Here is a 23,643-nt window from a genome sequence, read left to right as displayed (position 1 = left end):
ACAATATTACACAGGTCGACAAAATTAACAGTAGTTGGAATAATTGAAAGGTCCAACAACTTTTAAAAAGTTTCTCACGCAGGAAACTACGCTGTGCGAAATTGCTATAGAAAGCCTTTCACTACACACCTCCAATTTACGCGGCCCTTTGCTGAGAAAAATGATTGATTTGATTGATTGTACGGTATAACGCGCCGGCGCAACGCAGGCGATGAGGCGCGCCGTAGTGAGGGCCCCGGATTAATTTTGTCCACCTGGGGATCTTTAACGTGCGCCGAAATCTCATACACACGGGTGTTTTTGCTTTTCGCCTCCATCACAACAGTGGCCGCCGCTGCCGGAAACCGAACCCGCAACCTCGTTCTCAGCTGCGCAACCCCTTAGCCACTGAGCCACCGCGGCGGGTAGAAAAATGAGTAGTGCATTCATATATTCCTGCCGACACAACTACCGTATACACACAACGTGGCTAAGCTAAAAAGTAGCTTTTTGCATAGCTATAAAAATTGTGAATACAAAAACAAAGTCTACACTGAAATTTTAAGTGGTTTTACGTATTAAATTACATGTACGAAAATAGCATAACAAAGCCTAAAAAAACTTGCACCGCTACACAAAGTGCATCGGTGAAAGTGGCGTTTGGCGTCGCGGACGTGGGCGTCGTGGGCGTACTCAAACCATTGGGCCCCTTTATATCGTGTCTATCTTGTGCTGTGGTGTTTCCTGAGGGGTCGCCAGCTCGCGTATCATCTATTTACGACGGGGTAACTTTCGTCCCCAAGATGTTACGCAGGCTTCTCTTCGGAAAAAAGCGCAGTAAGAGTCGCTGCACTCCTCCTTGTGTTAGAGAGAGGCTACCCAGGAAGCACAGAACTGTTCGGCCTTACTCAAGCCGGTGTACTTTGGCAGGTGATTATCTGCCCGGCCTTTCTCCGGCAACCATTTTCGGCCAGTGTCCGAATGTGTGCCTTTTGGCCGTATACGGCCGTACTCCCATCACTGCCCAACGGCCAGTGTCCGTCGGTTGGTCGACCGGCTTACGTTCATACGGCCAGATTCCAGACGTAGGGCTCCGGCCATCCCAAAGCCACCCGTGTGCGGCCGAAGTACGGCCACCGGAAGACAGCCGGGATGTGGTCGTGGGACTCCAGCCGGACTAAAGCGGCCGGAAATTCGGCCGTGCTACGGGCATTGTACTTCAGGCACAGTACGTTAACTACTGAGGCTGGTGGACGACCACTGCATCCAGCGCGAGCTGATGACTCAATCGCGCTGTCCAGCAGGAAAAACTCACCATTTTGGGCCCACTGCACCCTCATCAAAGTGAGCCGGCGCGCAACCACCAGCCGCCCAGCCTTCAGCGCAGCCTGGCTTAATTATCAGCGTCAGTTTACGCCAAAATTAATTTATTCAACAGTGCTCACAAATGGTCGTTCCTTTAATTGCTGTGCCTCTTTTACGGTCGAATGCAGAAAATATTCATTTTCTTTGGAGAGCTGGAATAGATGCATTGTCCAGGTCTTGATATCTTCTGTGGGGCGGCTTACCTGTAATAAACAAGGCAGGATGGGTGGGGGAGGGGAAGCGGGAGGGCGGGGGGAGGAAGGCGCATACTTTAATGGGTTGATTTTCACAAAGATGAAAGTGCCGTTTGTAGGCAATTTCTGTTAAGACAATACTTTCATGCCCTGACTGAATCAACTATTTTTACAAGAGCTGCTTGACCAGCTTTTTTTAGATGCATATTACCAGCGAAAAAACAGACAGGGACGAAGAAAGAAGCAGACGGGACAATCGCTAGACTTCAACTGAAAAGTTTACACAAGAAACACGTAATATATGAAAATGCCAACATACAAAGATGATAGACCTTGCAAGTGATAAAAACAAACAAAAAGAGATAAAACCGTCCACAATCTTAAATGCGCACGACCCACACAACGAAATTACATCCCGCGCATGCGGCCTTGCAAAAAATTCAGCTCTTTTGCTGTCAGAGCGATGGAAGGCTTACTGATACAGTTAACTGCCTCCTTTTGAATATAGAAAGCCTCAGAAATTTCGCGCTTTACTTGGTCGCGCCCGCTATCTAAGACACGTGTAGCGCCAAATGCTGGAACACAACCAGGACACCGCTTACAATGGTCGGCCAAGTGGCCCCCCCCCCCGAGCTAGCGATGAAACTGCAGCGCGATGCTCCCTCAGACGGTCATTTATACATCGCCTCGTCTGCCCTACATAGCATTTGGCGCAGGGCAAGGGTATGCTGTAAACAACGCCAGTTCTGCAGGGAACAAACCTGGTGGCATGCTTTATTGTGCAGCCTTGCCTCTTATCTTCATTGACAGCTGGGCACATCCGCAGCAGCTTCCCAGGGGCAGTAGCCAGTACATTTACACCGCATTTTTTGCCCACTTTTTTCAAGCGGTGTGTGAGCTGATGAACATATGGTACTGCTACCCTTCGCAACCTAGGCTGGCTGTCGGCGTCTCCTTTTGGAGAACTAGTACCCGCCTTAACCTTTTTGATGAGGCTTTCAGCCACAGAGGCAACCAGTTCACGGGGGAAGCCAGAACATGTCAGGCGGGCGGCCTGCGCGTCCATACTTTCACCAACCCTGTGGCGGCATGACTTGTCCATGGAGCCGCGCAGACAGTTCATCGCTACACCCCGCTTGACCACCTTTGAATGCGCCGAACTGTAATTTAAAATCTGCTTTTTAGATTGCGGTTGGTATGCCCAGCAAATGTGCTTATCACGCAACTGTAGGTTCACGTCTAAAAACTGTATACTGCCATTCACTGGCACCTCATGAGTGAACCTTAAGCCCTTTGAGCTATTCATAAAAATTTTTAACACTCGTTCTACCACAAGCTGTCTGTCCCGACTACTGTCCCCTTTTACAAAAACAATGAAGTCGTCAACGTAGCTAAAACATTTCACAATATCACGGTCAAAGCACGCTTCAATACGTTTGTCACAGGAGGCTAAAAATATTTCGCAAAGCAAAGGGGCAATGCACGAACCAATGCACACTCCCTCCTTCTGCAGCTTTTTTGTATATAAAACCGGTGCGAGTGCCTTTACGAAGTGGTTCGGTACTCCACAGAACACTCAGCAACATTCAATTTAATTTACTTCACACAAAAAGTATGTCCAGTATTAGCCCATATTTCTTGCAAATAAATTTTCTACTCGATGAACTTTTCTGATGATCTTTCACAGGGCTGATCCTAGAAGAGATCAAAGAAGTACTTTCAGTTTTAATATATTTTTATGTCGTTTTCATGAGTTACGTGCACACTCCCTAAAAGTCCAAAAGAACTTAATTTTCCTCTAAAGTCGTACTACGTTAAGAAAATTCTAGACGTGTTGCGAATGACGCGCTTCTTCGGAAGGCGGCAGTTGTATCCCTCTGTGCTCACGCAAGGAAAAGCGTAAGCATATTTTCTTTCAAACAAATAACTTACCAATTTCAGTATTCATACAGCAAACCTTGAATACTGCAACGAATAAAGCAATAAATATTTTATTGGTCAAGTTTGAATGCGTAGGGTTCTCAACCCGTCGGAGGCGAACTTGCGGCTCGCAAGATTTTTATTTTTTGTAATTATTTTTTCAATTACGTATTTGTTATTTTGTTTATTGATTTGTTCAGTTATGTATTTATTTATTTATTTATTTATTTATTTGATACCTGCTTGCCTTTGCATGCATTACAGCAGGGAGATACATAACACTAAGCATCAAATATGAGACCAAATAACAAAATAATTCTACAAAGCGCGGTGAAAATTGTCATTATAAACCGTGGATAAAATCATACGTGGAAGATAATTACACTCTCATCTTGATCTAAAATAAAATGAATCGAAAAAGGCGTCACCTTAAAGGAAAGTTAATAATTTGCTTCAAGCTACCGATCCCACTTTGGGACATGTAGAATGGCGCTTCGATATACTTCTCCCCTTCTATTCCAGTTTTCGAATGATAGATATTACGAAAAAAATTCAACCTCAGGTATCGTCTATGATCTCTCTCGTCTTACCATTTAAGTTTACTTTTACTTTTCCTCATCCTAAGTTTACAGTGCCAATACCTCATTTGAATCGCACTGTCTGTATGTTTTCGAGCGTATCAACCAGCTCTTTGCTGTAGGGATCCCAGAAAATACATGCGTACTCCCACATTATTTCATCTCGGAAAGCCAAAAACACATGCAGCCGTAACTTTTCTGTTGTGAACGTGCCTATTTCTCTAACAACTCGTTAAATAAACTCCTCGTTATTTATATTCCACGGCCGTTCTTGAAGCAGTGTTATTTACTGTATACGCACTCAATTGGAATGAAGGTTTTCTTCTAAAGTTGACGTTAACACACTTTTTAAGATTCAACGACTTTTCTGTATCAGCACATTAGGATGTTATTAATTTGAATCATGCTGCAAGTCACGTTCATTCGCTATAGTCCTGTAAATTACACAATCATTCGCGAACATGTTTAACAAAGATTTGAGGCCACACAAACAAAAGAGGGCCCGCCACTTGGCCTTGGGGAATTCCTGAGGTCGCGGAACATATCGGGACGAGCACCCATTGAGAGCGACCAACTGCTATCTTAGAGAGATATACTCGGCTATCCATGCAATAACTGATTCATTAAGTTTATTGCCCGCAATGTACTAGCAAGAAGGTGATATGAAACACTGTCCAATGCTTTTTTGCCGCACAAGAAAATAAACAGCTACTTTAAGCTTATCTATTGCTAGAGACAAATCGTGCGTGAACTCAACAAGCTGCGTTGAACAAGAAAAACCTGACGAAATCCATGTTTGTTAGGATGCTGGTGATTATGTTTAACCAAATGAGTCATATCCCAAGTGTAGTTAATCTCCATTTCAAACACCGCCACTAAATTAACATCCAGGCTTCGTCATGCACAAGGCTCTGTTGTTATGGCAAATTCGAAATAACACTTGTTTCTAAATAGGCAGTCATAAAATCTCCTGAAGTAACATAGTGCAGGGCACGAAGTTGAGCCTACCAGTGCACGAGCTTAGCCTCTTCTATGTTTATCACAAACAATCCAGTGCACATTGTTTTTCGTAGTATTATTGTGAGAAGAATAGCCGGAAACTTGCGCTTTTACGCGCCCTTGCCTTTCTTTGGTGGGGAGTCCTTGACATGGCGCCGGTTGAGCTCCTGCGTGGTGGCCGCTTGCTCGACACCCTTTAAGGCCACTTATTTTGGTGAACCACCGACATCTCGGGTCGGACATCGCTGCCGGGTCGATGTCTCCAATGGTCTCCATTTCTTGAGGGGGCGAATACCTAGAGCTGATGCGTCGACAAAGCCGACGGGTGAGCCGTTGTAGCGGGTATGACTGGAGAGGCTTAGCTCACCCGTCGGTGTGGCACAGTCTCTTTGTGGCAATACATGGAATTTCGATAGCCTAAACGTTTCCCTGGTAATGTCCAGTGAGTCCTTGTACCTTGCCCGTTCACCTAGAACACTCATTACTGTTTGACAAACGTAGTTCGTTCATTTAAAACGCAGAAACACCGAGCGGATGAAAAACGTGTCTGCGCCATTCGACTCCCTAACAGCTCTTTCTTCACCCAGGGAAAAACCGGTCCTACCTCGGCGAGTGTTCTTCCAAGCACGTCTGTGCATGAATTCTCGGCACCCAAACGCGCGCCGTTGTTCGCATAATGACGTATAACCTGTTACCTTACGAAGGCCGGTCTGCTCTTGAACACCGGTTGCCGAAAATTCTGCGGCCGTTCGCTTGCCGTAATTCGGCCGAGGACCGCTAACCAAATGAAAAACGTAGATTCTGGGGCCGTAAGTCGGCCGGTCTCCTTTATAACATAGGCTTCCGACGAAAACAAATATTCTCCCGCCGGACGCGCAGTTCACCGTTCAAAGAGCGGATGCGAGGCAGCCGCGCTATGGCCGGTCTTCTTTCGAACACCAACTGCCACAAGAATACGGATATCCTGTGGCCGGTCGCTTGCCGTGCTTCGACAGAACACCGCTTCCCAAAGGAAAAACGGATGCTCTAAAGCCGTACTCCGCCGATGTCTTTCTCAACATCGGCAGCCGAACGCAACTGAATATGTGGCAGCCGGGCAGCTGCCGTTGTGCGTCTGAACACGGGCACCCAGAGAAATACCGAAACGCTGGTTGCCGAATGTTGGCCGTTCATCGTATGATCAGTGGCTCCCGGAACCTGGATGCTGGCCGGACATGTCAGAAAGCGGCCATAGACGGGCCGGTCTTGGGACACACTTTCTGTGCCGCCTGGGTAAATGGGGTCGGATAGCGGTGTTTGTTGGGGTCTTTCTTTAAGCCCAATACCGTGCGACGAAAACCAACTTTCCCGCGATGCCCAGTAGCTCTCATGCCATTATAGATATCTTGTAATAAATGATACTGAATTTGGCCAGTACGACCGGAAGCCGAGTTTCATTTACCTGTCATAAGTACCATGAAGGTCTAAAGAATTGTGTCGTATTAAGTTGGCCGCCCCAGTCCTCTGTCTCGGAGTCGCCAGATGCCAACGCGGCTCGCAAAGAGCGCGAGAGGCAGCGTACCAACCGAAGGCATCGGCGATCTCGGACCAGCGCGCCTGTAGAGCCACCGTGCAGCCAGTGCGGGAAGCCGCCAGCTAAACTCACGGCTGGACTACAGGACGGCGAGGGCGAACATACTCAAGCGCGCCCGCCACTCCTCCAGCGCGACCGTGGTAAACTCACGGCCGGGCTAGAGAGATGGTATGCGGGCGCCGCCGCTCAAGCCAGGCCGTGGTAAACTACGGCTTTTTGATGCAAAGCATCTCTTGCTCGGCGGGACGTCCCGCCTCCATGCCCCGTCCGTAGCGCCTCTGATGACGATTGTGGCAGGATGCCCCTAGGAATTGGCCAACCGAAAAATCCATCACGGGATAGCTTCGCGTTCAACCATCGTCGTCATCTTCCCGTATGAGAACCGCTGAAGAAGAAGAAGGAGAACAAGACAAAGCTGCGAAGAGGAGGGCGTGTAGGTTGCTCTCGCCCCGTCCGCAGCGCCTCTGATGATGATAGTGGTGGCAGGATGCCCTAGAGATTGGCCAACCAAACAATCCATCAAGAGATAGCTTCGCGTTCAACCACCGTCGTCATCGTCCGGTAGGGAACCGTTGAAGAAGAACAAGGAGAAGAAGACAAAGCTGAAAAGAGGAGGGCGTGTACGTTGCTCTCAGCCGCTGCACCAATGTCAAGACCCTTTACCTCAGCAACGCTGACGGAGACTACCGATTCTACCACAGAGACGACAACATCGACAAGAACATGATGGAAGAGTTTCGGCGTCTCGAGAACCACCGCCTACTCATCGTAACACAACAGTACTAGCGTGCCTTTGCCACCGGTGTGGACCCGGACGCGGAATTCCCTGTGGCGCTACTAAACACCAGATCACTCAACATAACGGCAACACAATGGAACCACACGGAACCACCATGATGCTTCGAGTCCTCATCAGAGTTCCCCACGGGAAGATGGTGTAACTATTTGTGTCACGTGACCCGTCCTGCCAGCCAGATCGCGCTACGCTCTCGCTTTGAAGTCATAGCGATCGGGAGCGCTCCGAATCGGAGGCTGATGCTGCAAACGAACCAGCCGAAGGTAGTCCGAGCGCGAGAATTCTACCAAATAAAGCCGCGGCAGCTTTTCAGAGCACTCAAGATCGCTCTGAAACGGCCAGCCGAAGGCGCCATTAGAAATTACAGCCGGCTGTAAATGCGTGCGTGTGAACGAGAGGGATATACTTTCAGATAACTTTTGTAACATGTTTTATCGGCACGACTCCGAAACAAATCATGTGATGTTTTACTGCTAAAGCGATGACCTAGCCGAGAAAACTTTATTGCAGCAAATACTACGAATAATACCATGACTGGTATAATTAATTTAAAGAACCTTTAGCCGGCTTTTTCAGACATTGCGGTAGCACCATGAACGTAGCGTGAAAAAGGCCAACCAACGTTTCTCTGCTATGATATAGTGTCCGCCTTTCAAGTTTTATTTGCTCACAAACGAAAACCCATGCTGATTACTAAAAAACAAACTATCGGGCTTTGTTGGTTGCACTTGCTATGACTCCGCTAAGGAGGTTGCATAAAACTTCTGGAGTGGAGGGCTCCCATAGCCGGCAACGCGGGGAGGTGAAGCCGGGGAAACCGGTCGGCGGCCATATTGCCGTGGGTAGAAAGGGCGCTTAGCTGGTAGGGACGCTTAGTGTCTTGCGTGTTCCTATGGGTTTACCTGGGAGATACCGATAGCTAAGTTGGATTGTTCTATTAGGTTATTTGACGGAAGCATCTATTTCGCCTTTCGCATAAACTATTGACGTGATTCGAGCAGCCAATTAGCGTTTTCATCTATTTAAGTGGTGAAGAGCCGTGGTGAAGAGCCTAGTTCTGTGCTAGTTCTGTGCTACAAACACCACTATTGCTTTGATTTCAATAAAATCCGCCGCGGTGGCTCAGTGACTGAAGCGTTGTGCTGCTGAGCACAAGGACGCGGGTTCAATTTTGGGCCGCGGCGGCCGCTTTTCTGATGGAGGCGAAAAGCAAAAACGCCCGTGTGTTCGAGATTTCGGCGCACGTTAAAGATGTCTAGGTGGTCAGAATTAACCCGGAGCCCTCCACTACCACAAGCCTCATCGTCTGCGACGCGTCGGCGCATTAAAGCGTCATAATCAATCAATCTTTCATTTGAAAAAAAGTTTATTTGGTGTCTGTAAGGTTATATAGGCCGCCCCTTGAAGGAGCCATGAAGAGAAAATGCAAGTTGGCTTTATTCGAAAGATTTCGTGTTTTATAGAGCCCCCAGCGCTTGTCCGGATACAAACGGTGCTTTATTCACTGAGAAATTAAACAATTTAGGTTGAAATTTTGATTTTCCCGCTCAATCGTGCGTTTTCGTGGCCCCAAATGACATCACAGGAACCGACCGCTCTGCAGCCTAGTTTACCTTCATTCACGCATCCGCCGTACGGGGCAGAGACACGTATACGCTGGCGCCGCCATTTTCAGTTGCTCGCTCACCGCCGAAGCAAGTCATTAAGTCAAAACCGCGCTAAAATTATCGCCGCAACGCGGTTTACTGAAGAAGTTTGAATCATATTGTCTGTTTCGCGTTGCTAGGTCTCATGGGAAACGAAAAGAATAACGCGTTGAGCCCACTGGCCCAACTGCGGCGGCACGGGACCGTTCAAAGGTTGTCTCCACCCTGTACAGCGGTGTTTTGTTCCCGCGTTTCTTTACGTTCCGTAACCTAGATGGCGCCACCATACCGTGGCAAGCGTTTGGTTTGTTTTTGCCCGCATTTAAACCTGGCTTGTTTTTGTTCTGGGAGAAAACATTCGTTCCCTGAAACAGTGCTCGCTGGACAAATGGGGTCACGTAAGACACCGTTGCTTGCGTCAATCGGCCAGTGTCGTCTGAGACAACCCCAAGCCCCGTAGTGCTGTGCAGCTAAACCAAGCATGCTGTGCGCAGTACGAACAGCAGAACGCATCAGTACTTCTATGTTTACATGTGCTTTCGTAACTTCCACTGTTTGTCCCATGATTCTTATTGCTTTCTAAAGAATGTGCCCTAAATTTAAGCGCAAATCGCTCGTTCGTCTAGTTTGTAAGCTCTACCTAATTTGCGTCTGCTTCTGCCAGCCTCCGCCAATCGCAGAGCTTAGCTCATGGGACATCATAGGTTCTGTTGCGGGAAATGAGCTGGTGGGTCGCATGACCATTCCCGTTTTTCCTAATTATGTAGCTCTTTTGAGCGAAGTTCACGTTAAAAGTGGTGTCAGTATGATTCTAACGAGACAATCTTTTGAATGAACCAAACTTGTGTTTTCTCTTCATGGCTCCTTTAAGTATTAAAACTACATGTTGCACACCATGACAAGAGGTGCCGCCTGAAAACGGCTACTAACTCCCGCATTTCACGCTGTAAAGTACTGTACCCCTTTGTCCTAGCGTTATTAGTGGGCGCTTGCTTCTTCTAGCAGCAGTGCCGGAATTCATTAATGTTAATCACGCAACTCTCACACCCAACAAGCTTTGTCGGAACTGTGTATCGAGACGACTTGTTTTTAAATAGTGCTGCAACATGCAAGTTTTCTGGTTCATACGACATCCCCATTGATGGCACATGCACAAGACCAAATTAAGTAGCATGCTGAGTTACTCTGCGGCCCACACTTTAGAATTCTCTGTTTCCGTTCATCGCTGCCGTTTCTAGCTTTTCCTTGTATTTTACGAAATGTATATGTAATACGCTTAAGCTGGTCACAGCTGTTTCTTTATTCAGCGTACACAGTCTATACAATTGATGCACATTCCGTGTCTCCCTCGCGCTGTTTTTTTTTCTTTTTCAGGAGGTTACTTAATTACATTCTCAACTTCGTTAAACACGCATATTCGTACACGATTAACCTGCTATTGAAAAGGAAACTGCGCGCAGGAGGTTACTGTTGGCGTTCACAGCCTCGCTAACCATGTACGTTGCACGCTAGTAGCGCCTGCTGTTTATTAACACGGGGATGAAGAACGCGGGAGAGCATTGCATCAATGAATTGTACAAAGCTAAGTGAAATGGCTCGGCTGACCTCGCCTTTACAATTTAACTTCAATTAAAACCCTCCGAGTACTGGCGTAAGGCGGGCTGAGCGCAAATCAAATATTCGACGGCACTGCCTTGGTTTATGTCGTTACTACACAGGGTGGTCAATTTTGAGTCGACAGTTTTTATTATAATTACGCGCTTAAATGTCCGTAAAAATCCCCTCTACAGTGATGTTATGCACCCAGGAAAAAAGAAACGAGGTGGTAACTATTGATGTCGGGGGCCTAATTAACCAATATTCATTAATTATCTTTTAATGGCTGCAGTAAGCAGGCATGTTTGTATTGCAAATTTAGGTGCAATCATGTTTCTGCGCTGTTTCATTTAGCAGAAATCTTCAAGCGCATCTGTACTCCGAGATATTGAACTGCGAAGTTTATTGCCGTTCGCATGATTACGTATGCAAGACAGTGAGGACCGGCACAAAGCCCCACCTGCCCATCCCACACACTTTTGTCACGTGCCGGCCGTGAATGGTTTTTAGTTTGACAACGGGGTGGAGGCATAAACAAAAGGGATTACTGGCGGCCTCTCCATCTTGGCTGGCGTTATCGCAATCTGCAGTACTCGGAATCGCTATCGAAACACAGAACAAAGGGCGGAGCTCTGCGCTAGTCTTCGTGGTCTAGCATGCGTAATCATGTGAAGGGCAATTAAACTTCGCAGTTCGGATGCGGTAGAAGAATTCTGCCGAATGAAACTGCGCAGAAAGACGATTGCGTCTAACTTTGCAATACAAACGTGTCTGCTTACTCCAGCCACAAACAAATTAATTAAAGAATGTTAGTAATTAGGCCACCGACATCAATAGTTACCACTTAATTCTATGTCCCCCAGGGCGCACAACTTCACTGTAGAGGTGGTCTTCCCGTAATTCTATGCGCATAATTAAAAAATAAAAAACCCGTTGACCTTATTTTGATCACCCTGTATATATCTGAGCAAACACTATGCATATAAATTAGTGCGCAAGCAGAAATTGCGAGACACTTCATGTGTGCTGCAATTTCTGTTTCCGCACTACTGCCATTGTTTTATAGTAGGTCCTACTTGTATGTTTAATAGTATTATTAAAACACATGAAATCGCGCAGTCGGTCGACTACTGACCACCGCAACTACGAGTGAAAACGTTTGCATATCTGCGTGAACAAGTCCGTAAACAGGTAGGTGGATCGGCGCCATACTGCACAAATAGTGGAGAAATGTACACTTATAACGCTGTAGTACTCGTTAGAAACAAAACGAACTGAGCCAAGGTTATCCCCGGCGTCTTCTTCGCGCGATTAGCGCAGCCGAATGCAAAGCAACAGCACAGCAGGGCTGATTTCTACAGCTTTGTAGCGTCCGAAGAATATTCGCGACAAACTAAGCCATAAATAAACTCATGACAGCGTGTAACAACGCAAGACTTTCAGCAGGGAGCCGGGAGAACGCGACCAATGCGGTGCGGCTGCTGCGACGGAGTGCGTTTTTTGCCCAAGGCAAGATGGCGGCCGTCGGCGTCAGTTCTCGGGAGCCGTTTACACTCCAGAAGTTCTTACAACCTCCTTGGACTGCGCCCTAGAAAACCACAATGTTTCTTGCGCTGGCTTGTCTTTGCTCCCCATCACATTATCATCCCTGATTGGAGGCGATCGCTGGGATCTAGTAAGAATAATCTCCCCCTGGGGTAGGTATCCGAGTATCGCTCTTCTTACCTCTAAGCAAGACCAGTATTTTTACACCAGCAGCTAAAATGTTTTCGCTTACAGACTAGCTGAGATCACTGTCACTTGGGAAGTGCTATAATGATTACGTAATGTCACAGAATACATTTATGGCATCTGGCTGTCATTTAACAAGGCACAACCGAGTCTCACTTGTATTCGGGTACCCGCCACGGCGGCTCAGTGGCTAAGGCGGTGTGCTGTTCAGCAGGAGGACGCGGGTGCAATTCCCTGCCGTGGTGGCCATTTTTCTGATTGAGGGGAAAAGCAGAAACGCCCGTGTATGCCAGATTTCGGCACCCGGTAAAGGTCCCCAGAGTGTATAAATTATTCCGGAGCCGTTCATAACGGCGCGCCTTATCGTCTGCGTTACGTCGGCCCGTTAAACCGTTGAATCAAACAATTGATCAACTTGTGATGGGGAATAAATGAACGCTGGTACATATGGTTCGCAATTTGCCTCACAGAAGCCTGATGCACCCTCCGCGCTGGATAGCGTTGACATACAGCTATCACCTTAGAAGTTCAATTTCAACGAAGCGTATAGATGCGTGGCCAGATTTCTGACCTAGTGAATACTGTTCTAAGAGCGAAGGAGCCGTAAACTCTATTGAGGCGACCCAAATAAAGTAAAATAAAGGTGGCAGGGCTCTTAAAAGTTCAGAGAGCCGCACGTGACTGCTGTTTCTCTTGCCCTAGATATCAGGCACTCATGAGTTCGAGCTTGAGCGGTACAGGCCACACTCCCACCGCTCCGGGTTCTGAAAAGAAAGGGAGTTTGGGCGATGAGAGGATACCTGTTCGAGTTGGTACATCGCGTTGGTAGTATAGCAAGGTTGGGAAGTCGTAAGGGTATGGGTGCCCCTTTAAAAACCGCGCGAAAAAACTCGGACGGAGAGAGGGCAAACAGACACGAGGGCTCACGAGCAACTGGTGAAATTTTATTAAAGTTGGCAGTAAATAGAGGAAAATAAATATTAATACGCCAAAAAAACGAGATAAACAAGGAGCTTAAAAGCGGCATCAGGTGTGAAAGGTGATAAAAAACAAACAATTTTTTTTATTTGGCCAGATAAAAAATCTCCCGATCAAAGAGTGCCACGAAGGAGAACTCACGCAATACTCCCTCTTAGTGGCTTTGACTGAAGCCTCAAAGATTTCGCGGGATCGGACGTCACGATACCGTTTTAAAATGCGGGTTTCCTAGAGTTTGTGGTAGCAATATTTGCAATTCTTGCCGTGTAAGGCAAGATTGCTACCTGTTTCTGTGTGCATGTTATCTGCGTGCTCACAAAGACAGTCGTTGATGCACCTGACACTCTGACCCACGTAGACCCTCCCGCACGAAAGTGGGATCTCGTACAGTATCCAGTTCACGCATTTAACATACTGTTTTTCATTCTTCTTCCCACAAGCAGCCCTGGGATTCTTTTCGTCATTCACCATGCACACTAGGTGGCTAGTTTGTTGGGTGCTGAAAAAACCACCCCTGCCTGCTCTCCTGTATTCTTCAGGGGGTGTGACACGCCGTTTACGTAGGGGATGACGTTGAGGCAGTATGGGTGCATAGTCCTGAAGCATAAAGTGTTGAAATATGTTAGCGCCTGGAGTAGACGCCATAATCGGCCGTCGAAATTGTTGAGAAAGGGGTGAGGAGTTGTGTAATGGTGGGGGCTTCTGGTAAACAGAAGGCTGAAGGGGGTGGTGCCAACTCGCCGACCCCTGTTGGGAATGCCCGGCATGACCTGGGGTTCACAAACTTTGGATCTGGGACAGGTTCTTCTGGGAAAGATGCGACATTAATGTTGTCATAAATTTCCAGCAAGCATGCTGCGAGTCTTCAAGTATGGTTACGTATTGATTTGTGGGAGGTGGTGGCGGCGAGATCTATATGGCTGTCTTTTAGACTGTAGTGGTGTTGGTATCGGCAGTGGAGGCGGATGTGCGTATTTGGCCTTGTGAATTGCTGGAAACCATTGCATGGGCTAGTTACTTTTGGGAGACAAACGCTTGCTTGTGTTGGAGCGACGTTGAAGGTAGGGCGCATATTGAGGGGAATAGGTGAGTCCTTAACATGGATGTTAATATGGGGGGAGATGCACTCTAATGCATTCAACGAAATAACTTATTCACCTAGGTGTGTCAAAAGCTTGCGGCCTGTGGCGGGATGTCTCCCTCGTCCCAACCGGCCGACTTGCTTGCCGACTTGCTGTGCTTCTGGAAGTTGAGACAGTGAATTGTGGAAGCCTAGTCGGAGTAGGCCCGTGGTAGGGGGAATGCAGAGAGCCCAAGGAAAATTATTAATGAAAGTGACAGATAAAAAAGGAAGAAAGTGCACGTTCATTCGCAAGTCTTTAAGGTATCGAAGCTGCGCGCAATAGTATCATTTTTCCTTTTTTTCGCCTCACGTCGTTGATTACGCCTAGCCGCTGCACGGGGACTACAGGCTGATGTTCGTCTTCCTCCATCCCGCACGGTTCCATTCTTTATTTCTATGCCGCACGTGTTATCTCTTTCCCTTTTGATCGGGAGAACGTTTCCCACTAACGTCAACAGCCTAGAATAATCTTGTTTGGTCTACAATGTTCTGGATGTAAATCGACGGTTCGAGAAAGGCTTACGGCGAAAGATAAAAGCGCGGACAGTGGACGCCGCGGTATTTGACTCACCGAGGCTTTCCTGTGCACGCCACTGTGTGGACAGCTGCTTCGCCGCCTCTGTATTTTTTTAGTGGTTAGTGGAGCAGAATGTCGCTCAAAGAAACATGTTTTCATTTAAGACAACTGCGTCGTCTTTGGCTTCGTGACATCTGGTGGGTGTAGTGGGTACATGCACCCTAACCCCCCGTCAAGCCGACAAGCAAGCGCAACTTGTGTCAGCCGCCGTCAGCAAGGTCTTCAGTCAGAGTGTAGACTGCTTGCGGATAAAGTGAAGAAAGAAGACGTCGGGAAAACCTCCATGATCAACGCAGGCACCGTGACCAGTGCTACCAAACCTATCCTTGTCCTTTAGCAACCCAGGAAACCCCCATTATTTTATGGGTCACCTTCTGAGGATCCCGAAGACTGGTTGAAGCAGGTCGAACTGGTCAGGCTGTTTAATCGATAGGACGACGTGGAGACACTTGTGCAAGCGTTCATCTACCTTGAAGATTCAGCTCGGAACTGGTGTGAAAATCAAGATAGCTCCCTGGAATATTGGAACGATTTCAGGACGCGATTTGTAACGACATTCACAACGGTTGTGCGAAAATGGCTGGACGAGGTCTTGCTGGAAACGCGGACACAAAATCCTAACGAAAGCATTGCTGTGCCTGCCGAAGAGAAGAAGAGACTTTTCAGGCGTGCTGACCCCTGCATGATGGAACAAAAGAAGCGGCGCTTCTCAATGCGCGGTGTGAAGGAAGAACTGTTTGCTGGACTTGTTGCAATCCGCCGAAAACCGTCGCCGAATTTGCCACCAAAGCCAGCACAATTGAGAAGGCCCAAGAAACCGTGCTGAGAAGATAACCGCAACTTTGTTGGCGCGGATAATGCGAACTACATCGACAGCATGCGGAGATCGGCCGACAGCCTGCGTGAGACTCTCCGCGTCCCAGCAAACCACGTTACGTCGAGCAGATATCCCGGAGACGTCAGCAATAGACATTGCAGATGTCCAGGAGACGTACTGTTGGGGTCAGAGTTACATATAATCAACGTCCCCACAACTGCAAAAAACCCATCCAAATAACACGAAGGATCACGTACTGTAGACGTTTCATGGTACTTTTATACGCTATTTGCGGGACGTTACCTTAGTGGTACGTCGTATAGATATTGTAGTGGTACGCATGCAAGACGTTTATAGACGTCTGTTCTACATTATTTTTCTGTCTTCGGCACAAGCATTAGTTTGTTATATTCATGACTAGTGTACGTTACTATGATATTGTAGAGATGAACCTGTATAATGGAAATTTACATTCTTTATACATTATCTGGATGTTTGGCCAGCCCCCTTTTCAAGGCTGCCTACGTGTTGTAGGCAATAATATTTCAAATACATGTATTACTAGCTATTGAGCACTGTTTGCTGTTACTTGTCACCTGGTTTCTAGAATAATGTTTCCACTTTTGAAGTGCTGCATACTGCATGAAGTCTTACATGTGAAGTAACAAGCTGACCACACACTCTTGCAGAAGCACATGAAGCACTGCTCTAAACAAGAAATGTCGCATCGAAAACAAGTGGCAGTAAGTAACAGCAAACCAGTCCTGATCAGCACAAGTGACCTTGACACTAAGGCAACAACAGTAGCGTCATCGAATTGTACCACCAGCATGGCTGTACAGGCCTTCTGCAAATAAACTATCAGGGAAACAATTCAAAAATTAAACTATAAAATGACAGTCTTGCCAACCTAGATGTACGTAAGTGCAGCTGGGTAGTAAGAAAGCTTTCAATGCACACATAAAACACAAGAATTCAGTAACACAGTTTATGTTGACTTCACAAAATTATGTAATATGCTTTCGCAACACAACCACTTTATTTTGATTCCTATTTGCCCTGGCCCACAGGGTACACATTGTATATTTGCAAGAATAGTAAAAATATTTATGACAAATTAAATAAGTCAAACACAGCAAAAAGGTTGACAAAAATAGAAAAAAAGCAAACATGTAAACCCAGCGTACAAGCACAAGATAGTTATGCAACTTGAAGTATCTCACATTAAGTGAAATGGGTGAAAAACAGCAGTGTGGAAAAAAAACAGTGTGGAAACAAAAAAAAAGATTGAATGGTGGTTACAAAAACAAAGCAAATTTACGGAAATAAATAGTTCAAATCTAGTGAACAATTTGTGGAACAATACACCAAAAACACCTTGGAAACACAAACGTGGTGTTGAGTGGTGGGTGTGAGTGCCATACAAATTTGAGATACTTTAAACAAACCAACATCTAGGGAAATGGTTATAGACACTAGAAAAGGTGAGTATACCGAAATGAGTGTACGGCGGTTACAAGAGCAGTAGCAATTTACGTGATGAAAGAATTCACACTTAGCGAAATGGCAGGACAACAATAAAACAACAAAAAACTTTAGCAACAACTTATTCAAGTCTGGATAGGAAAACAATACAATGTTACACTATTTCAATATTTCACACAAAGTGATATGATTTGGCAACAAACGAAAAAACGGGGAACACGGAAATGATTGAATACTAATATTTACAACAAGACAGATATACACAACTACATGATTCACACCCAGTGATACGCTCAAAGAACAATAGCACAAAATAAAAATGCATCGAAGCAAGGAAAGAATTCAATGGTGGTTCTATGGTGCATGCCTCCATCATCAGTTATGGTAGGGATTCTTGAACAGTTTTCATTCTTCGTTGTGGTGCCAAAAACTGTCAAAATAGTTGCGGACCGGATTGGTTGGAAAGTGAGTAGAAATTTCATGATCCAAAGGCTGAAGAAAATTAAATGCCTCTTCTAGCAATAAAAACTAAGAAGCCGCAGGTTGTCGACAATGTTGATATTTGCGCAGGATGTGACTGACAATAAAAATCTGGGCCCTAGACATTGTCTAATGAAATAATTTGATGTCTGTAACAACACCAAGATATCTAGTTACACAAAATTCAGGATGTTGTTCGCAGGTGGAAAAAAGGGTGCTTCTCTTTTTCCCAAACCAGGAGAACTCCTGCGCCAAGTTGACCGTCAACAGTAGCTTGAGCAGGCGCCTTGTGCACTGTTGCAGTAGCACCTCCCTTGCAAGCCAGTTCTTCAATCTAGGCATAGGAGCAGGAAAATCTGTTGTTAATACAGCTTTTAAGTCTGGTATAATACAGAGTGGCCGCCTACCATTGTCCTTGAAAACTACAGTGTATGACAGCTGCAGCTTACCAGTACTCACCTACGGGGCAGATACTTCCAGGGTCAATAAAAGGGTCTAACTGAAATTAGGGACTACTTAGCAGGCCGTAGAATGTTAGATGATGGGTGTAACATTAAGGGAAAGGAAGAGAGGGGAGTCGATGTAAGTTAATGCCAGCATTGGCACTGCTAAGGCAACCATAAAATTATGAGTGCTAATGTGAGGTACCACTATTTATACGCACTATATTTCGTGAATCGGGACTCTGGGGACATTTTAGCCCAGCTACGGGTCCGACCTCAACTTGCAAAATATTTTTCTGTGTCTATGTTAACCACTTTTTTGAGTGAACTGACAATATATACACGGATGAAGCCATGTCCACAAAATGTGGCAGAAGGAAACATGCAAAAACCCGGACAGCGTCACTGCCATGGACGTATATATCCTGCAGCAGAATGGCGAGGTGGGCTAGTTGGAATATATGCAGAACTAAACCTTCAAAAACCACATCACTGAAAAACTCGTCCTGTTGTCCTGTTCGCTTGTCTTGTTAGGCTTACATTTTTATTTGAAATATACGTTGCACAGCAGGAAACATCAAGGTAGTGCAAGAAATATTTACTGCACACTCAAAGTTAAACATAGACTTCCCTTAATTTAAACTCTATGTAAAATTTCCAGTGGCCACTGTATTCGAATTTCTGAGGTTAGAATTCTATTGTAGTGAGTTGTTTTGGCAGGCTTTCAATAAATGAAGTGCATTTTGCTTATGTTCTTTCAGTGGCGTTAGCGTTTAAACAACAGACATGTGACAGTGGTGGCTGCGGCATTGCTTAAAAACAGGTAGGAATGAAACCAAAATAATAGATTCCCCCACTCACTTTGGTTATTACTGCACCTACTATGCCCTGAACACAAGCCAGCCGAATATTTTTACAATTCAACTTTGCATCAATATAGAGTTAATGAGGCCACACCGCACGATCCTACAATGCAGTGAAGGGTGGGGCATGGATGGGATTGGCTTGCACCAGGAGATAAACAAGTTTAAAAATATTCGTCTCAGCAATGAAGCACATGCAAAATATAAAGACTTAGGTGGCATTTAGGCGACCAACAAACATGACTGGTAGACGGGATAATCTGGACGCAAACAAGACGCACGGGAAGTAAAACATGATAGAAGCAATCTGCAATTGATACTGGCTCAATTTTACGGCATACAGCAGGCTTTGTTCGTTGCATAGGTGGGATGAATTGACTGTATAGCAATGCTATTGGGGTAGGCCTTCCCCAAGTGGAAGTTGGCAGTCAGTCTCGTTACGAGTTTGGTGTTGCATTTGCAGTTCAGCGCTAGACATAAAAGAGGCACCAACTTGCGCGAAAACAAGGTTGCTATATTCAGCAGAACGGCGTGTTAAAAATACAAAAGTTACAATTTCATTCTTTGAGGCTGAGCTGAGTTTTTATGCGTTCTTTTAGGAATGAGTCATCATCTTCACCCACCAATCTACGCTCACTGCAGGGCAAAGGTCTTTCCCATAGATCGTCAATTATCCCGGTCCTCCGCTAACTGCGATCAATTTACCCTGGCAAGCTTCACCTCATCTGCTCATCTAACTTCATTTCTGCCGCCCCCTGCCACGCTTGCCTTCTCTAGGGATTCACTCTGTTACGCTTAATGACCAACGGTTATCTTTCTTTTGCATTACATGCCTTGCCCACCTCCATTTCTTAATTTCTACTAATATTTCATTAACACGCGTTCGTTCCCTGATCCACTCCGTTCTCTTCTTGTCGCTTAATGTTATACCTATCATCTTCCGTTCAATTGCGCACTTAGTGGTTGGGCGCTTCCCTTCCATGGCGTGCTGAGTATCATCGCACAAATTTTGTCATTCTCCAGTTTCTCTGCCCAAATCGCAGAAATATATACGCACAGGATATAACAATGAAAATTCCTGCCACTCCTGTTCATTAAATCACTGCTGCACATCAGAGTTTTCCCGTTCAGGTGCACAATCTCTCGTTCTGTTTTTTTACTTACTGTACAAAAGGCGCCTTCTACGCTGCGAACGCAAACAAATCCCGATGACACTTCTGAGGCGTTGTGCCTTCACGCACGAGTGGGAAACGAGGCTGTGCTAAAGAGTGTGGACCAAACCTCCACACAGCTAGTTCCCTTTGGCAAATCAGCATTTCGGAGCCAGTAGGAGCAATGGGTGTAGCTGGCAGGGCGCAAGATGATGTTTACGTCAGGTGGTGTTGCCATTCCTATCGGATGTGTCCCGGTTTATGTCTTTCGTGTCTGAATAAAACTCAGAGTTCACCGCTTTGTCCTATATTCTCTTCTTATGTTCTGGTCTACGTGCGCTGTAAATCCATTGAAGATCGCGTCGCCAACAACTGCTTTTGTTGAGGCACGCTTCACAGGAGTTTGAACTTCGACTGGTAGGTTCGAGGGAACGCGTAGGCCAATGGAGCGGACGGGGCGGAAACTAGAGGGTTTTAGAATAACGTACGCAATCGTATGCAAAAAGTTAGCGAACGCTTATTCTTTGCGTCGTTCTCACTGCGCATGCGCCGTACGTTAAGCCGCTTCTGCATTTGGCGAACGGAAGCGAAATAGCGTGCCTACGTAAGGCCGCTTGCGTTTCCAACAGGCGGCAAGTAGCGCGACAAGCATCCACGGTTCCGCCTTTCTGTCGACAGTAATTTGCCTCCGATGGAGAAAGTTCCTTGCATTACGAGTGCTTAGCACATCTCCCTCGCACAGCTCTGTATCGTCGTGACATCGCTGACTGTCCAAACAAAGCTTTGTAGCCAGGCCAGCCAACGAAGTGGTGTGGGTGTGTGTGTGTTCACGGCCGGACTGGAGGAGCGGCGAACGCGAAAGTGCGCGTTCACCGCTCCTCCAGTCCGGCCGTGGTGTGTTGTGGCCGCGTTCGCGATGAGATGCGACGTTGTGCTTCTGCGGTGAACAAAGCGCAAGTGTTTATCTGCTTATCCCTCCGCCGCGTCTGTAACGCCACCGCTTTATTTCGAAGGCACGTTTCCCACAACGCAGCAACAACGTACAACCCATATGCCTTTTCAGAGATATGCTGGCAAAACTAATACACCGTGATATTTCATTAATAATGACGTTGAAATGCACAATACTCACGAGGGGAAGGCGATGAACAAGGTCGCCACTGCAATGGTCTAAATAGCGTGGCATCGGTGACAACTGCCGTCGCGCTTTCGGCTCGCTGAGCTCTTCCAGACGAATTGAGTTCACAAAACAATTCACACGGCTGCACACAGTCTTCTTTCATTCACAGTAGTAACAGTAGACATTTGAGTAACAGTCAAGGCTTTCATCCTGTAACACGTTTAAACTGAACGGCGCAGCACGCGTCTGGCCGTTGCACTCGTTGAACGCCGAAGGTCATGACTACAGGATTTCCCGCTCAATATAATCCAAACGCCAGTGAATATAATCCCAGCGCCAGTGAATATAATCCAGGCGCCAACCAATATAATCCAGGCGCCAACCAATATAATCCAGGACCCACACAGTGCACACCACATGACAGCGCTTTGTAATTTAGTTGGAAACCAATACCACCCGGGCGCAGTGTATTTTCATCCAAGTTAGATGAACTAGGTTACGTGACCAGTTTAACCAGACGACCTAAGAACTGCGCAATAAAACAGTCACGTGACTATCCAGCACTCTCGCCTATTTACTATGTGAATGCGACGATGGTGTCATGGGTATGAATTATCGGATTTAAATTGCTTGCTTACTCGAAATTTTAGGGGAAACTGCCACAATGCTTAACTCTCGAAACCCAATACGGGCACGTTCGGTTTAATTAATTACCCAATATAGCTACTTAATTGATTATTCGTTAGTAATTGAGTTGGATAAAAGTCAAGTTGATGTAACCAGGGCTTGTGAAGTACCAAAATAATGGTCTCGATAAGGGGAATCACGTGGGAGAAATAAAAAATTGCTTCCTGCTTATGGTCATGAGATAGTCACGTTAGCATAGATCGGGTTAAATGTCAGAATAATGCCACTAGGGCTTGTGAGGTATCAAATTAAACGTCTCGATAAGTGGTATCACGTGGGACAAATAAAAAATAGCTTCCCGGTTGTAGTCATGAGGGTCACGTGAGTCATCGATTGGGTTAAAAGTCAAATATATGTCACTATGGCTTTTAGGTATCAAGTTAAAGGGCTGGATGAGCGGAATCACGTAGCAGAAATTGAAATTTGTTCCTGGTTATAGTCACGAGATAGTTACGTGACTCACAAATTGGGTTAAAAGTCAATGTGACGTCACTGGGGCTTGTGAGGTACCAAATTAAAGGTCTGGATGAGGGGAATCTCGTGGGACAATTTCAAATTTTCTTTTTAGTAATAGTCATGATAATAGTCACGTGATTCACAAAATGGGTTAAAATTTAAAGTGACGCCACTAGGGCTTGTGAGGTATCAAATGAAATGTCTCGATGAGGGGAATCACGTAGTACAAATGAAAAATGCTTCCTAGTTATAGTCATGAGATAGTCACGTGAGTCATAGATTACATTAAAAGTCAATATGAAGGCACTAGGGCTTGTGTGGTATGAAATTAAAGGTCTCGATGAGGGGAGTCACTCAGGACAAATTAAAAATTGCTTCCTGGTTATAGTCATGAGATAGTCATGTGAGTCATAGATTGGGTTAAAAGTCAACTTGATTCCGCTGGGCCTTGTGAGGTATCAAATTAAAGGTCTCGATGAGGATAGTCGCGTGGGACAATTTAAAAATTGCTTCCTGGTTATATTCATGAGATGGTCACGTGAGTCACATATTACGTTAAAAGTCAACGTGAGGCCAATTTCGCTTGTGGGGTATCAAAATAAAGGTCTCGATGAGGGGAATCACGTGTCACAAATTAGAAATTGCTTCCTGGTTGTAGTCATGGGATAGTCACATGAGTCACAAATTGGTTTAAATTTCAATATGACGCCGCTATGGCTTGTGAGGTATCAAATTAAAGGTCTCGATGAGGGGAGTCACGTGGGGCAAATTAAAAATAGCTTCCTGATTATAGTCATGAGATTTTCACGTGAGTCAGATTGGGTTAAAAGTCAACTTGATGTCGCTAGGGCTTGTGAGGTATCAAATTAAAGGTCTCGATGAGGAGAATCGTGTGGGACAATTTAAAAATTGCTTCCTTATTGTAGTCATGAGATGGTCACGTGAGTCATAAATTACGTTATAAGTCAATATGTGGCCACTGGCCTTTGGGGTACCAAAATAAAGGTCTCGATGAGGGGAGTCACCTGGGACAAATAAAAAATTGCGTCCTGGTTATAGTCGTTAGATAGTCGCGTGAGTCACAGA

This window comes from Haemaphysalis longicornis, unplaced genomic scaffold (genome assembly GCF_048455015.1).
Source record: "Haemaphysalis longicornis isolate Haplotype H1 unplaced genomic scaffold, Haemaphysalis longicornis Haplotype H1 scaffold_8, whole genome shotgun sequence".
Classification (NCBI taxonomy): Eukaryota; Metazoa; Arthropoda; class Arachnida; order Ixodida; family Ixodidae; genus Haemaphysalis; species Haemaphysalis longicornis.
This window is presented reverse-complemented; position numbering follows the sequence as displayed.